Consider the following 14,876-nt stretch of genomic DNA (forward strand, 5'->3'; position numbering starts at 1 on the left):
TTGTAAGTCAATAATGCCTTCTCATTATACTGAAGCAAGACCAGATTATTCTTCATTTGTATCCTTAATTTACCCTTGTATAATTTTTAAACAGCAAGAACTTGATGGTTGTTGATATTACATATCCTCAAAATACTTCATCACATTCATTCAAAAATCATTGCTTTAAATATATGTACACATTTTGCTCCAGCAGACTGATCACCTAGCTAGAAATCATGCAAGTATACATTAATAGTTTGTTCATAGAATATACCCACAAATCTTTCTGTCTGCCTGGTTTGTGAATGTTAATTTGTAGATGTTTTAAATTGTGCAACATATATTTTACTGATTGCTTTGACCAACCTAAATTACTATGTTTTCTGCCTAATTTGTAATGATACCAATGTAATGATAACTTGCATACATGCAATATACGATAGAAAGTAGGATATATTTAGGGCAAAATCTAACAGAAACATTTCTATGTGTGGTAGTGAGTGGGAATTGCCAGGTGCGTCCCAACAGCCAACTCAGTGAGACCTCTACCAGTATCTAATCTCAATTCGGGCCGTAGTGATGCCTCACGGGCTTCATGTCAAAATGACTGTTCCGCCTGCTGATTTGCCTGGATGGCGCTTGGCAGCTTCCCGCTAACAAGGGGGAGCAGCACTTAAACCGATCCCGCAGAAAAAACCCAGACAGCGCGCAGCCAATCCACATCGCAGACCAGCCCCAGTTGGACACGATTCGGAGATGCCGACCTGGCTAGACTGTTCGATGTGGTGGGGTCCAGGCAGGATATGAGGAGCGGGATTCTCCATTGCCCGACGCAGTTAGCATAATCAGCGATCAGGCAGAAAATTCCTTCCGACGGCCAAATTGGTGCAGCGCTGGTTTGACACCGGTTTTCTAGTCTCTAACCCCTCCAAAATGGCGTCATTGCGTCACGCACCGCACGCCATTGGTACGACATTGGCGCGTCATCGGAAGAGCGTCCATGATGCTCCGCCCCAATGGGCCAAGTTCCCGACCACGTGGTTGGTGTGCGGTCTGAGCGGTCGGGAACCTGCCGCGGGTCTCCCCCCCCCCCCCCCCCCTGGGACCCTTCCTGGCCTATAGGAGGACGGGTTCTCAGGGTGTGGTGCGGGTCCCTGCACATGGGCTGCCACCTTGAGCCTCTGTTGACGTTGCTGCTGCCGCTTTCTACAATGTCTGGCTGTCTAAACTGCCACCACCACCACGAGGACAGCTCCTGCGGGGTACACAATATCATCCATAATGTGATATCTGTAAAGAATTAGAGAGGGTGACAGACCGACAATCACTTAAGGCTTCCATCCCGGTACCCTCAAATCCCCCAAGCCTCCCCCACCCTTACGCTTCCCGCTTTCTCTCAGGGTGCCATCCAACGAGCTGGTTGTGCTGGGGGAGACCCGCCGTGCACATGCACTCCTGGCCACAGCAGGAGTCCCTTGGTATCGGATCCCAGACCCACGCCAGGAACATTACTTGGATCGAATGCCCAAACCACACAATACCCCCTCTGACTGCAGGGATGACCCCAATGTTGAGGCCAGGCTCTTGGGTGTTTGATTGTTGGCTGCCTCCTCTGTGGTGTTGATGGCTCCAGTATTCAGGCAAAGTGTCCAGGCCTCACAGTCTGATTGAGGTGCTAGGCAATAACACTCACTTGCAACATGGCATGCCTATAGGGATCCACTTGTGAGCTGTGAAGTGCTCACATTGCTAACATTATCAATTTCCTGTTAGCCATAGCCTTCAGCCGTGAAGTCAGAGGCCTCAGTGGGAGTTAAAGTGATCTGCACCATATTACCATGGACGGTGCTTTGTCCTGGGGGTTCTCGGTGGGATGGACAGGCATTAGCTGAAGTTGCCCCGTTATGGGTATACACAACCCAGATGGGTGGCATTTCGGACCCTGGATTCGGAGCCCCCTCACCCCATGACTCCATCAATGGCAGCCAACCCCCCTGATCTGACCTGTCCCTTGCTCGGATTCACGCCCAGTGTGAGGCGGTCGTTAGATTGCGCTCTGAATCTTTTAGGCTTATAGTGATTAACTGTTGTATTGGTCTACATCAGGTGAAATTTGAAATACACTTTTGATATTTCCACAGCCAAAATATCAGAGCAAGTTCCAAATTAATTAAGTAAGAAGTCTTACAACACCAGGTTAAAGTCCAACAGGTTTGTTTCAAACACGAGCTTTCGGAGCACGGCTCCTTCTTCAGGTGAATGGGACTTCACCTGAAGAAGGAGCCGTGCTCCGAAAGCTCGTGTTTGAAACAAACCTGTTGGACTTTAACCTGGTGTTGTAAGACTTCTTACTGTGCTCACCCCAGTCCAACGCCGGCATCTCCACATCAAATTAATTAAATCATTGAACTGCTGGTGAATTTTTTAGATTATAATAGATACAAGACACAGTATATAGCACATCGCTGATTATCCAATCATTATCCAGATTTGAATTTGTTGCAGAGAATAATGCATTTCCTAGAACATAAAATGAAATGGAATGGGCTGGATCCAAGATTCAAAAGCATTATAAGATGTGTACCTCTGCAATTGGCAATGGGATGCACAGTACAGCTGATCAAAACACTTTAAGTACTGATTTCAAAGCTAATTATTACGCATGCGTCATAATTTCTGCGGAGTGGCAGCCACAGTCAGATGAGAAATGTGCAGTGCGGCGGGTTCCTGAGGCCTTCTGCAAAGTGCAAGAGAATCGATGGTCAGGAAAACAAGCCCCATTTTTCTTTTTAAAGCACCAGCTACAAGGTCCAGCCGCTTTGAGAAGCCAGGATGAAGATAATTGTGTACGGTAGGTGGATAGGGCAAGAGGTGGTCAGTTTGTGAGTGGGGAGGTAAAACAGGGGTCTTTTCTTAGCGAAGACTGCAATTTCAATTGGAGTCTCAGATAGTTCCCAGACAATTGCTGTGAAATCCTTACATAGGGCCTTCCAGTGGGGGTGTCCCCCAGCACTGTCATTAACCAAAACTTCAATTGTTTGGATTGGTGGTTCTCTTGAGTTCACTTCTTTAAGGTTTAGGGCAGTGTACTAGGATCTCCACATCATGGCCCTCCAGAGAGGTGTAGACCTTGAAGAGTGAGAAGCACTGGAACAGCACAACTCCTCAGGGGAGGAAGTGGAATTCAAGGAGGAGGCGGAAGAACTGAAGAATGGTCTCCATGCTTTACAGGGATGTCACAGTGGTAGACTCAGTTGGTCAAGTGCTCATCAGGATGGCAGGAATGCTTGGGTTCTTCTGACTCAAACACATTCCTGAGCAAAGCTCATTCTGCAGGACATTTGGGAGGAGATTCTCCTTCATCCGATTGAGTGAAAAAAAAATTTATTTTAAAAACTCAGAAAGAGGTAATGACCTGGAACTTATTGTCTATGAGCATGGTGGGAGCAGGGACGATGAATGATTTCAAAAGGAAATTGGATGGGCACGAAGTTGAGGAAACTAAACATGCAGAGCTAAGGGGATATAGAATGGGGTAATGGGACTAAGTGGATTGCCCTACAAAGACTGGTAAGGACCAGCTTTCTGTGCCATAACGAAGCTTACGATGAGAGTTTATGCATTGGCAGTTTGTTGCATGGAGAGGATTGCCATACATTACCTGACCCTGGAGATATTAAGATCTTTTTACCAAGTTGCACTCCAGTTTCTCTGGTCTCCGATGTCCCAGTGGCTTGCCACTCTGGCCCATTTTGAGAAGTTGGCCCTTGATCTGGCTAGTGATGCAAACTAAGGCACCTCACTGTCCAATACTGCCCTCTCTATCTCCCAAGCATCATTCTCCTGTTTGGCCTGAGTAAATATGCTTTTAGGAGAATGCCTCTCTCGCTCACCACTTGCAGCTCTTCATTCAGGTAATATGTTGCAATCTTCACCACAGTTTACTATTCGATAGTGCTCAGGTTATAAGCTGTGCTTATGTCATCAATATTGATATGCAGGCTTTCTTGTGTCACTGACAGGAATAGGATAATGGGATGTCATTCCCTCCAGCAGCCCCTCAAGTGAAGGTCAGAAAAATGGGGATTTCCTTAGCATGAGTGCCCTCCTTACCCGCTGCTCTATGCTCAGTTCCTCCTTCCATTAGGACAGTTGGCAAACACAACAAAGGCTGCTGTTTGCTCTTTAAATCAGACATACTGCTTCCTATGTCCTGCCTCGTTCCACAGCCACAGTTAATTGAATGGCAAATATGACTCTCAACAAATTAAGTTGCTTTTCAATTAAAATAACACGTGCATATTGTCATGGTATGTAGACAGGTCCCAGAAATAAATGATTTGGGATCCTCAGAATCCTGTCCAATAAGGATCGTAACTTCCTAATAAGCAGGCACAGTAATGCAAAGCAGCAAAATGGAGCCGTTTCACTTCCCACTCCTTTTCTTCTGATCTGCAATTCAATACTGTTGGTTTTGATGCTGGATAAATTTCCTGCCAGACTCGGGCAGGAGACAAAATAAATTTGAATTGGTGCCTCAGGATATAATATGGTCCTAATGGAATTTTAATTTTGTATTAAGCACCTTGGGTGGAATTGACAAACCTTAGAGCTCAATTGATTTTCTTACTGAGGGAGGTTTTTACACTTCTGCCAGGTAGAATAACTCGCAGCTTCTTCCAGACCTCTTTCAGAATGGCAAATGAGATTCAAGAAGGAAATCCACTTCCAATAAGATAAGGCCCCTAAACTGCACTTGGTGAACAATTTAGAACATACACTTTTAAGTGTACACTTCTTTTGTTTGGATTTAATGGAGAAAGTATAATTTCTGGTCAGTGGGTTGCTCCCTGCAGAAAACGCAAAACTGCATAAGCAGAAATGCCTGATTAATGAGTTCCAATACAAATTTTAGGGCAGTCAGTGCACTTGCACACGGAAGTACTTTGCAATGCAGCTCACAAAAGCTTCAATTTCAGTCCCTTGGTAATATTCCAAGAACAAATAGAAAGCAAACTACAGATTGTAGGATTGAATTGGATTATAATACATTTATACATTCTCTCAGAATACAATTAGAGCAGTCCTAATTCCAATTATAAAATCCTGACAAACCTTAGCAACAATGAAAATGTACTTGTATAGTCTTATTGGTTTGTCAAGATAGCCAAAACTGCAAATTCTGATTAAAGAATTGAGCTGCCTTGAACCTTCAGTTCCAATCAGCCATTTTGGAATACAGTCAATCTTGAAACAATTGTACAATACCAGAAGTGGCATCTCTTAAATCTGCCAAAATAATTACTGTTCCTTATAACAATCCTGTTTCACAGTTGACTTAGTAAATTTCTCTGCAACATAAATTCTTCATCTATAGTCAGATGGATTGGTAGAATGTGCAATATTATTTCTAGAAATTGCCCACGTTACAATCAGATGAGGCGTGGTGGAATAACTCCCCTATTTCCCAACTCCTCTTTTGACCACAACAGATTTTTGTAAAAGGATACGCTTGCCAATTCGGTAAGTGCTCAACTGTTAACATGCTGGGACTTTAAGAGAAAAATAACTGACAAGAGCTCAATGCTCCCTGGTTTCCACACTGAAATGGTTTAAAGATACAGGAAGACAATCTATCTGTTCTTCTGGAGATAGCAGTTGCTGGGTTGATTACTTTAAAAGAGCTCTGCCTGTGGCACGTGAATAGTGGAAAACAGGACACAGGGCTTGAGCTTGAATGGTTGGGGAGGAAATAGAAAGAATGAGAGATTCTCATACAGGGGTGCTGTTCATTTCCAAAATGACTTGTTTCTCTTGGATCTTCAAGTAAATAAGATTTGCTATCTGAAGTCAGTTTTGTTCATATGACCAACTGATCAATATTTCTATTGTCCACATACAGGATTCAAAGTTAGAAGCTATTGCGACATAATGGGGGATGGATGGTGGCTATTCACATCTATTTATGGTTTCACTGTAGCTCTTTGTTAAGTGTTGCTTGATGACATGAGAGTCAATGTAGAGTCAGAGGTCTACAGCACAGAAAAGGCCCTTTGGCCCATCGAGTCTGCACAGGCAAAAACAACCACCTAACTATTTTAATCCCATTTGCCAGTACATGGCCCATAGCCATGTAAGTCTCAACATCGCAAATGCACTTCTAAATACTTCTTAAATGTTAGACGGGTCTCTGCCTCCACCACTCTTTCAGGCAGTCAGTTCCAGACTTCCACCACCCTCTGGGTGAAAAAAGATTTCCCTCACATCCCCTCTAAATCTCCTGCCCTTTAATTTAAATATATGGCCTTTGTCATTGATCTATCCACCAAGGGAAAAGGTTTCATCCTGTCTACTCTATCTATGCCTCTCATAATTATATACATGGTCCGGGATTCTCCCTTCTGGAGACTAAGTCCCCACGCCGGCAGAAAAACCGCGGCAACTATTCCGGCATCAACAGTCCCCGAAAGTGCGGAATTCTCAGCATTTTCGGGGGCTAGGTGGATGGCGGACAACGGCGGACGGGTTGCCGCTGCTCCAGCCAGCACCGAAGGGACGGCGTGTGTTCGCGCATGCGGCGAAGGGCCAGCGTGATCTCGCACATGCGTAGAACCGCCGGCGAGATTCCGACCATGTGCGAAGGGTTCTCTTCTCCACACCGGCCCCTGTAGGGCTCCACCATGGTGGCCAGCAGGGAGAAGAGAACTCCTCACGCATGCGCCACGGATCTCCCCCCCCCCACCCTGCCGACTTATCTGCCAGGTCCCGCCGGTATGCGAGTTGAGTGATTCACACCGGTGGGGCTGGCCAAAAATGGACAGCTGCTCGGCCCATCGTGGCCCGAAAGACGTGCTGTTAGGTAATTTGGACATTCTGAATTCTCCCTCTGTGTACCCGAACAGGCGTTGGAATGTGGCGACTAGGGGCTTTTCACAGTAACTTCATTGCACTGTTAATGTAAGACTACTTGTGGCAATAAAGATTGTTGTAATAAATGCGATTTTTCTTGTTAAAACTAATTAGCAGTCCTGTGACTCTGTTCAACCATGTTTTCTTTTTTTTTTAAAAGTAAAAGCTACAGTCTTTTGAGCCAGGGTTCTATTCTGGAATCTTCCCATCCAGTTAAACATTAACAGGGATCATAACAACTGAGTCATTTCCTAAACAACTCTATCATTACCTGGACCAGACCCCAACAGTTGCTAAGATACTGACAGAAACCCCAATATTTTATTTAATTTGTAAGACTTTGAAGAAAGGATACTTGGCTCCAGGAGTTATTCCACACACAAATATGGATACAGTATATTAAAACAAACTTTATTACTAACACAGAGCTAAAATTAATATAATAAAGACAAACGTTACCGTTAAACGATGCTTAACAATGAAATGAAAGACATTAACAGCTATCTTCTGTCTATCTCCGCTCAAGCAAAACCCATCTCAGGTCCAAATCCACTTTTAAATACAATTAGCAAACACAGGGTTACCTGCTGTAAACGTGAATAGAGTTCCTTTTTTTAAATACTGAATGGGGAGAGAGAGAAATCAGGTCATGAAACAGCTTGCCGATTCTGATCTACATCACACTACTATTTAAGCTGCCAGTCTTTTCAGAAACTGCCATTCTGTTCCCAGGCAAAATATTTTGAACTAGCACTGTTTTGAGGAAAGCTTCTGGTCAGTTCACATCCCAATCGAAACTGAACTCAACAACTGACTGCTTCAACCCATTAACTACATCATCTTACCAAATGTCTCTAATTATCTACTCCCAGGGAGCGTTCTTTATATAAACAAAGTTCCATTTGCCCAACTTTGGTAAACAATATACATCGTTGGGATGAATGATTATTTCATTTTTAATGATGCTTTAATTGCACTTCCGTTGCCATAAATCCGGTCTGTCTTTCAATCCAGGTTTGTTTACAAATATTACTGCAGCAAATGCATACTAACCTAAGCTTTTAACAATTACTGCTCCAAATAAATATTACAATTTATCTGGGACGCGATCTACCCAAATGGGGACAGAGTCCCATAGCGCGAGATTAGCCGGGTGTTTCCCGCCGCTCAGAGCGTCAGGAAACACCCAGCTATCTAATGCCCATCCAAGTAGATCAGAGGCCTCAGCGGGAAACTCCCCTACAAGGCCCACTTAGCCCCATTTTCTGCACTAAGAAGCTCCACTCACTGGAACTCCTCAGTGCACACTCCTCCCTGCCAGTTGGTAGTGCCAGGGTGGCAGAAGGCATGTATCTGGGGCCTCAAATCATCTGAGAGACCCCCACTAGTGACATTCCATTTGATCCCTTTCCCCAAAGAGATACAACAGCCTGGTGTGGTAAATGCTCCTGGATTATTTTGTAGTTTTTAAAATATCTAGAAGGTGTGTGAATTCAGGGAAAATTATCTCTCAAGGTAGTTAAATAAAGGGGTTTGGAACTGGTTAAAGTTAGTGACATGGTATATCACCATTGTTTTAGTTAAGTGTAACACTCCTCCTTGACTTTATTGTTGTTTATTTTATTGTTCAATAAATATTTTATTTAAAATAATCACAAAATGGCTGGAACATATTCTCTGGATTTCAAATCTCTCTTCATATTATCTTTTGATGATAAGTGGCCTTTTCTCTTCACTGGTGGATGTTGTCATCTGGCTGAACAGCCTGGGTAGGTCTGGTTTTTTTTGCTCTTCCTTACCGCCTTTTCTACCTTGGGAGGCCATGCAGTGCTCGACCATAGACTAAATATGTTGTTATTGTTGCCAGTCCTCTCTTTCTCTTCTTTCATTATATTTGTGACTCTGCCTTCGGCCTAGGTTTGGGGTTTTATTGCATTATGTCCAAACTTCCAATTAAGGTTACCAGTCTCTATGAAGATCGTAATAATAGCTGTCTTGAAAATTGAGGAAGAGTTTGATAGGATAGACAGAGAGCATAACTAGGGGCCATAAACATAAGATTGTCACTAATAAATTCAATAGGGAATTCAGGAGAAACTTTTTAACCCAGATTGGTTAGAATATGCAACTCGCTACCGCAAGATGTAGTTGAGGCAAACAGCATGGGCAGATTTAAGGGAATGCAGATAAACGCATCGAGAAGAAAGGAATATAATGTTCCTGATGGAATTGGATGAGGGGTGGGAGGATGCTGGTGCAGAACAAACACCGCATGGACCAATGGATTGAATAGCCCATTTCTGTTCTGTACATTAAATGTAATTTCATGCATGACACTATCACCAAAAGGCAGTGAAATGTTTGCACTACAAAACTAGGCTGACACAGCCTAACTTGCCATTTTTTAAAATTTGGCCTTGTTAACTTAGAGAAGCTGAAAGCCAAAGCCAATGCCACCAAGGATGGCATTTAGCTTACAAATAGTCTGCTTTTAAAGCAAACAAAAATAGATACAGACCATATTTTCCATGGTGTTTAGCTACTAAAAAACCCTGGGTTCAGCAAATCCAAAATAAGATCACACAAGATTAGGTGCTTAAAATATTTTCAGCACCAGAGGTAATCATCTCCCTGGACGCAGAAAAGACCTGTGACAGAGTCGAATGGAGCTACCTCCTCGAGGGACTGTAACAGTTTGGGCTAGGAGCAGGATTCACCGCCTGGGTGAGGCTCCTGTACAACGCTCCCAAAGCGAGTGTCCGAACTAACACCACCAGTTCTGAATACTTTCAGCTACAGAGAGGAACAAGACAGGGCTGCCCCCTGTCCCCACTCTTGTTCGTGCTAATGATCGAACCCCTGGCGATAGCCCTGCGGGACGCAAAAAGCTGAAAGGGAATACGGGGAGGAGACAGATGCAGATGCAGATGACCTGCTCCTCTATGTCTCAAAGCCACAGGAGGGACTGAAGGCAATACTGCAAATACTGAAAGATTTTGGAACCTTCTCAGGCTACAAACTTAACCTGGGCAAAAGCGAGACATTCCCAGTGAACCCAAAAGGGGCCCAAGAAAGCACACTACTAGAGGACCTGATAGGCACAAGCAACGGGAACAGGGGGCTATGTGGGAAAATATACGGACAGCTACTGGACAGAACCCGAACACCACTGGACGGGACCAGACAAAAATGGGAGGACGAACTGGGGACAGAGGTAGGATGGGGACTCTGGAGCGAAACACTGAGCAGGGTGAGCTCCACTTCCTCCTGTGCAAGGCTAAGCGTAATACAGCTCAGTGATGCACAGAGCTCACCTGACCAGAACCCGAATGAACAGGTTCCTACCGGAGGTGGAGGGCAAATGTGAACGGTGCCAGAGGGGCCCAGCCAACCACACCCACATGTTTTGGACTTGCCCCAAACTTGCTAGGTTCTCTGAGGCAATGTCCAAGGTTGTGGGGGTGAGGGTGAAGCCATGCCCAATAGTGGCAATCTTCAGGGTTTCGGAGCAGCCAGAGCTACACATGGGGAAGGGAGCAAACGCCCTTGCTTTCGCTTCCCTAATCGCACGCCAGAGAATCCTGCTCGGCTGGCGATCGACAGTACCGAGGATGAAGAGGCAGAAAGGGGGGTTGTCGCTCCCAAACCTGATGTATTATTACTGGGCTGCGAATTTGGAGAAGGTGAGGCATTGGCGGGGGGGTGGGGGGCATCGAGCGGAACGATACGGGGAATCCAGTGATAGAGTCGATTGCCGACTATTAGGATGCGGAACCAGTTCAGGAGGCATTTTAAGTTGCTTAACTTAAAATGGCTGAAGCCACTGGGCACGATTCTCCGCTGCCCACGACGGGTCGCAGAATAGCGGGAGGGCGTCCCCGACATTTTTCACACACCACACCCCCCCCCCCCCCAAAAGACACGAATCGCTGCTCGCCGAGTTCCCAGGCCTTTACAGCCGTTTTTACGGCAGCAAACACACCTGCTTGCCCCGTTCTGGGCATCCAGGGCTGTGCGTCCGTAACGGACGCACTCTTTCACCCTCCGCCGCCCCGCAGGATCAGTCCGCGAGGCGGCCGAGGGAGATGACGGTCGCTAAGGCCGCGATGCCGTGCTTCACGGGTCCCCACTGCTAGCCCCGCCCGGGGGGGGAGAATCGGGTCCCGGGAGGGGGCGCGGAGGCTGCCGTGAAACACGGCCAGTTTCACGGCAGCCTTTACGGAGAATCGCGCCAACTGTGTGCGAACCATAGCTTTAAGTCGGGGGGGGGGATGTATGGCAAGTTGAGGGAGATGGGGTTGGGGCAGGTTAGGGATATGTTCTCAGAGGGGAAGTTTGTTGGATTAGCCGGGCTGCAGGAGAGGTTTTATTACTGAGGGGGAGTGAGTATAGATATAGGCAGGTGTGGGACTTTGCGCAAAAGGAGCTGCTGATGTTCCCCAACTACCGGAACTATGTTAATGGAGCAACTGTTGCTCCCTGATGACTTTCCAGGAGACACATCCGGAGTGAGACTCATACAGAGTCGAGGATTGAAACTTGGTAATTTGGTGCAGTGAGGTAATTCGGTGCAGAGTGTGAGGAGGTGCCCTTTAACCCTGGTAAGTGACTGGTAAGTAGTCTCTCTTTTTCTTTTCATTGTCTAATTTATTTATTTTTATTTTGAAATTCTAGTTGTTTAAGTTTACCAAGGGTTTAAGACATGGCAGGAGATCCCAGACCCGTGTCATGCTCCTCGTGTGCGATGTGGGAGCTCAGGGACATGTCCACTGTCAAGAAGTGTGTTCAGTTGCAGCTCTGTTAGACCGCTTGACGGCTCTGGAGCTGCGGATGGACTCACTTTGGAGCATCCGCGATGCTGAGGAGGTCGTGGATAGCACGTTTAGCGAGTTGGTCACATCGCAGGTGAAGGTTACTGAGGGAGATAGAAAATGGGTGACCAAAAGAAAGAGCAAGAGTAGGAAGGCAGTGCAGGTGTCCCCTGCGGTCATCTCCCTGCAAAACAGATATACCGCTTTGGATACAGTTGAGGACGATGGCTCACCAGGGGAAGGCAGCAGCAGCCAGGTTCATGGCACCGTGGCTGGCTCTGCTGCACAGCAGGGCAGGAAGAAAAATGGCAGGGCTATAGTGATAGGGGACTCGATCGTAAGGGGAATAGACAGGCGGTTCTGTGGACGCAATCGAGACTCCAGGATGGTATGTTGCCTCCCTGGTGCAAGGGTCAAGGATGTCTCGGAAGCGGCTGCAGGACATTCTGGGGGGTGAGGGTGAACAGCCAGCTGTCGTGGTGCACATAGGCACCAACGATATAGGTAAAAAACGGGGTGAGGTCCTACAAGCGGAATTCAGGGAGTTAGGAGTTAAACTAAAAAGTAGGACCTCAAAGGTAGTAATCTCAGGATTGCTACCAGTGCCACGAGCTAGTCAGAGTAGGAATGTCAGGATAGATAGGATGAATGCGTGGCTCGAGAGATGGTGCAAGAGGGAGGGATTCAAATTCCTGGGGCATTGGGACCGGTTCTGGGGGAGGTGGGACCAGTACAAACCGGACGGTCTGCACTTGGGCAGGACTGGAACCGATGTCCTAGGGGGGGTGTTTTCTAGAGCTGTTGGGGAGGGTTTAAACTAATGTGGCAGGGGGATGGGAACCAATGCTGGAAGTTGGAAGGTAGTAAAACAGGGACAGAAACAAAAGGAAGTAAGGGGAAAAGTGCAAGGCAGAGAAGACATAGTCAGAAATCCATAAGGGCGACAGTACAAGGTACAGTGACTGAGGGGAGCACAGTGAATAGGCCCAGTAATAACAAAAGGAATAAAACTGGAGATGTTAAGATTCAAAACAGAGGTAAAACAACCAACATAAGTGTACTTTACCTGAATGCTCGTAGTATTCGGAATAAAGTAAATGAGTTGGTGGCACAAATCATCGTAAATGACTATGATTTAGTGGCCATTACTGAAACATGGTTAAAGGATGGTCACGACTGGGAGTTAAATATCCGAGGGTATCAAACTATCCGGAAGGACAGAGTGGATGGTAAGGGAGGTGGTGTTGCTCTGTTATTTAAGGATGACATCCGGGCAATAGTAAGGGATGACATCGGTGCTATGGAGGATAAGGTTGAATCCATTTGGGTGGAAATCAGGAATAGTAAGGCGAAAAAGTCACTGATAGGAGTAGTCTATCGGCTACCAAATAGTAACGAGATGGTGGGGCAGGCAATAAACAAAGAAATAACTGATGCATGTAGAAATGGTACAGCAGTTATCATGGGGGATTTTAATCTACATGTCGATTGGTTTAACCAGGTCGGTCAAGGCAACCGTGAGGAGGAGTTTATAGAATGTATCCGCGATAGTTTCCAAGAACAGTATGTAATGGAACCTACGAGGGAACAAGCGGTCCTAGATCTTGTCTTGTGTAATGAGACAGGATTGATTCATGATTTCATAGTTAGGGATCCTCTTGGAAGGAGTGATCACAATATGGTGGAATTTAAAATACAGATGGAGGGTGAGAAAGTAAAATCAAATACTAGTGTTTTGTGTTTAAACAAAGGAGATTACAAGGGGATGAGAGAAGAACTAGCTAAGGTAGACTGGGAGCTAAGACTTTTTGGTGGAACAGTTGAGGAACAGTGGAGAACCTTCCAAGCGATTTTTCACAGTGCTCAGCAAAGGTTTATACCAACAAAAAGGAAGGACGGAAGAAAGAGGGAAAATCGACCGTGGATATCTAAGGAAATAAGGGAGAGTATCAAATTGAAGGAAAAAGCATATAAAGTGGCAAAGATTGCTGGGAGATTAGAGGACTGGAAAATCTTTAGGGGGCAACAGAAAGCTACTAAAAAAGCTATAAAGAAGAGTAAGATAGAGTATGAGAGTAAACTTGCTCAGAATATAAAAACAGACAGTAAAAGTTTTTACAAATATATAAGACAAAAAAGAGTGGCTAAGGTAAATATTGGTCCTTTAGAGGATGAGAAGGGAGTTTTAATAATGGGAAATGAGGAAATGGCTGAGGAACTGAACAGGTTTTTTGGGTCGGTCTTCACAGTGGAAGACACAAATAACATGCCAGCGACTGATAGAAATGAGGCTATGACAGGTGAGGACCTTGAGAGGATTGTTATCACTAAGGAGGGAGTGATCGGCAAGCTAATGGGGCTAAAGGTAGACAAGTCTCCTGGCCCTGATGGAATGCATCCCAGAGTGCTAAAAGAGATGGCTAGGGAAATTGCAGATGCACTAGTGATAATTTACCGAAATTCACTAGACTCTGGGGTGGTCCCGGTGGATTGGAAGTTAGCAAACGTGACGCCACTGTTTAAAAAAGGAGGTAGGCAGAAAGCAGGAAATTATAGGCCAGTGAGTTTAACTTCGGTAATAGGGAAGATGCTGGAATCTATCATCAAGGAAGAAATTGCGAGGCATCTGGATAGAAATTGTCCCATTGGGCAGACGCAGCATGGATTCGTAAAAGGCAGGTCATGCCTAACTAATTTAGTGGAATTTTTTGAGGACATTACCAGTGCAGTAGATAACGGGGAGCCGATGGATGTGGTATATCTGGATTTCCAGAAAGCCTTTGACAAGGTGCCACACAAAAGGTTGCTGCATGAGATAAAGATGCATGGCATTAAGGGTAAAGTAGTAGCATGGATAGAGGATTGGTTAATTAATAGAAAGCAAAGAGTTGGGATAAATGGGTGTTTCTCTGGTTGGCAATCAGTAGCTAGTGGTGTCCCTCAGGGATCCGTGTTGGGCCCACAATTGTTCACAATTTACATTGATGATTTGGAGTTGGGGACCAAGGGCAATGTGTCCAAGTTTGCAGATGACACTAAGATGAGTGGTAAAGCAAAAAGTGCAGAGGATACTGGAAGTCTGCAGAGGGATTTGGATAGGTTAAGTGAATGGGCTCGGGTCTGGCAGATGGAATACAATGTTGACAAATGTGAGGTTATCCATTTTGGTAGGAA

At 45.5% G+C, this 14,876-nt stretch overlaps 1 protein-coding gene across 4 annotated transcripts in view; it reads right to left on the reverse strand.

Annotated features, from left to right (window-relative positions):
* The window catches only part of LOC119955411 (disabled homolog 2-interacting protein-like), a 1,014,916-nt gene that overhangs the window by 878,791 nt on the left and 121,249 nt on the right, over window positions 1-14,876 (reverse strand). The window contains exon 1 of one of the 4 annotated variants that reach the window (XM_038781508.1): window positions 7,476-7,504. The exons of the other annotated variants lie outside the window; for them this stretch is intronic. The gene's annotated coding sequence lies outside the window, so the exon portion shown is untranslated. Of the gene's footprint in view, window positions 1-7,475; window positions 7,505-14,876 lie in introns of those variants that run through there. 4 annotated transcript variants of the gene reach the window in all.

This window comes from Scyliorhinus canicula, chromosome 21 (genome assembly GCF_902713615.1).
Source record: "Scyliorhinus canicula chromosome 21, sScyCan1.1, whole genome shotgun sequence".
Lineage (NCBI taxonomy): Eukaryota > Metazoa > Chordata > Chondrichthyes > Carcharhiniformes > Scyliorhinidae > Scyliorhinus > Scyliorhinus canicula.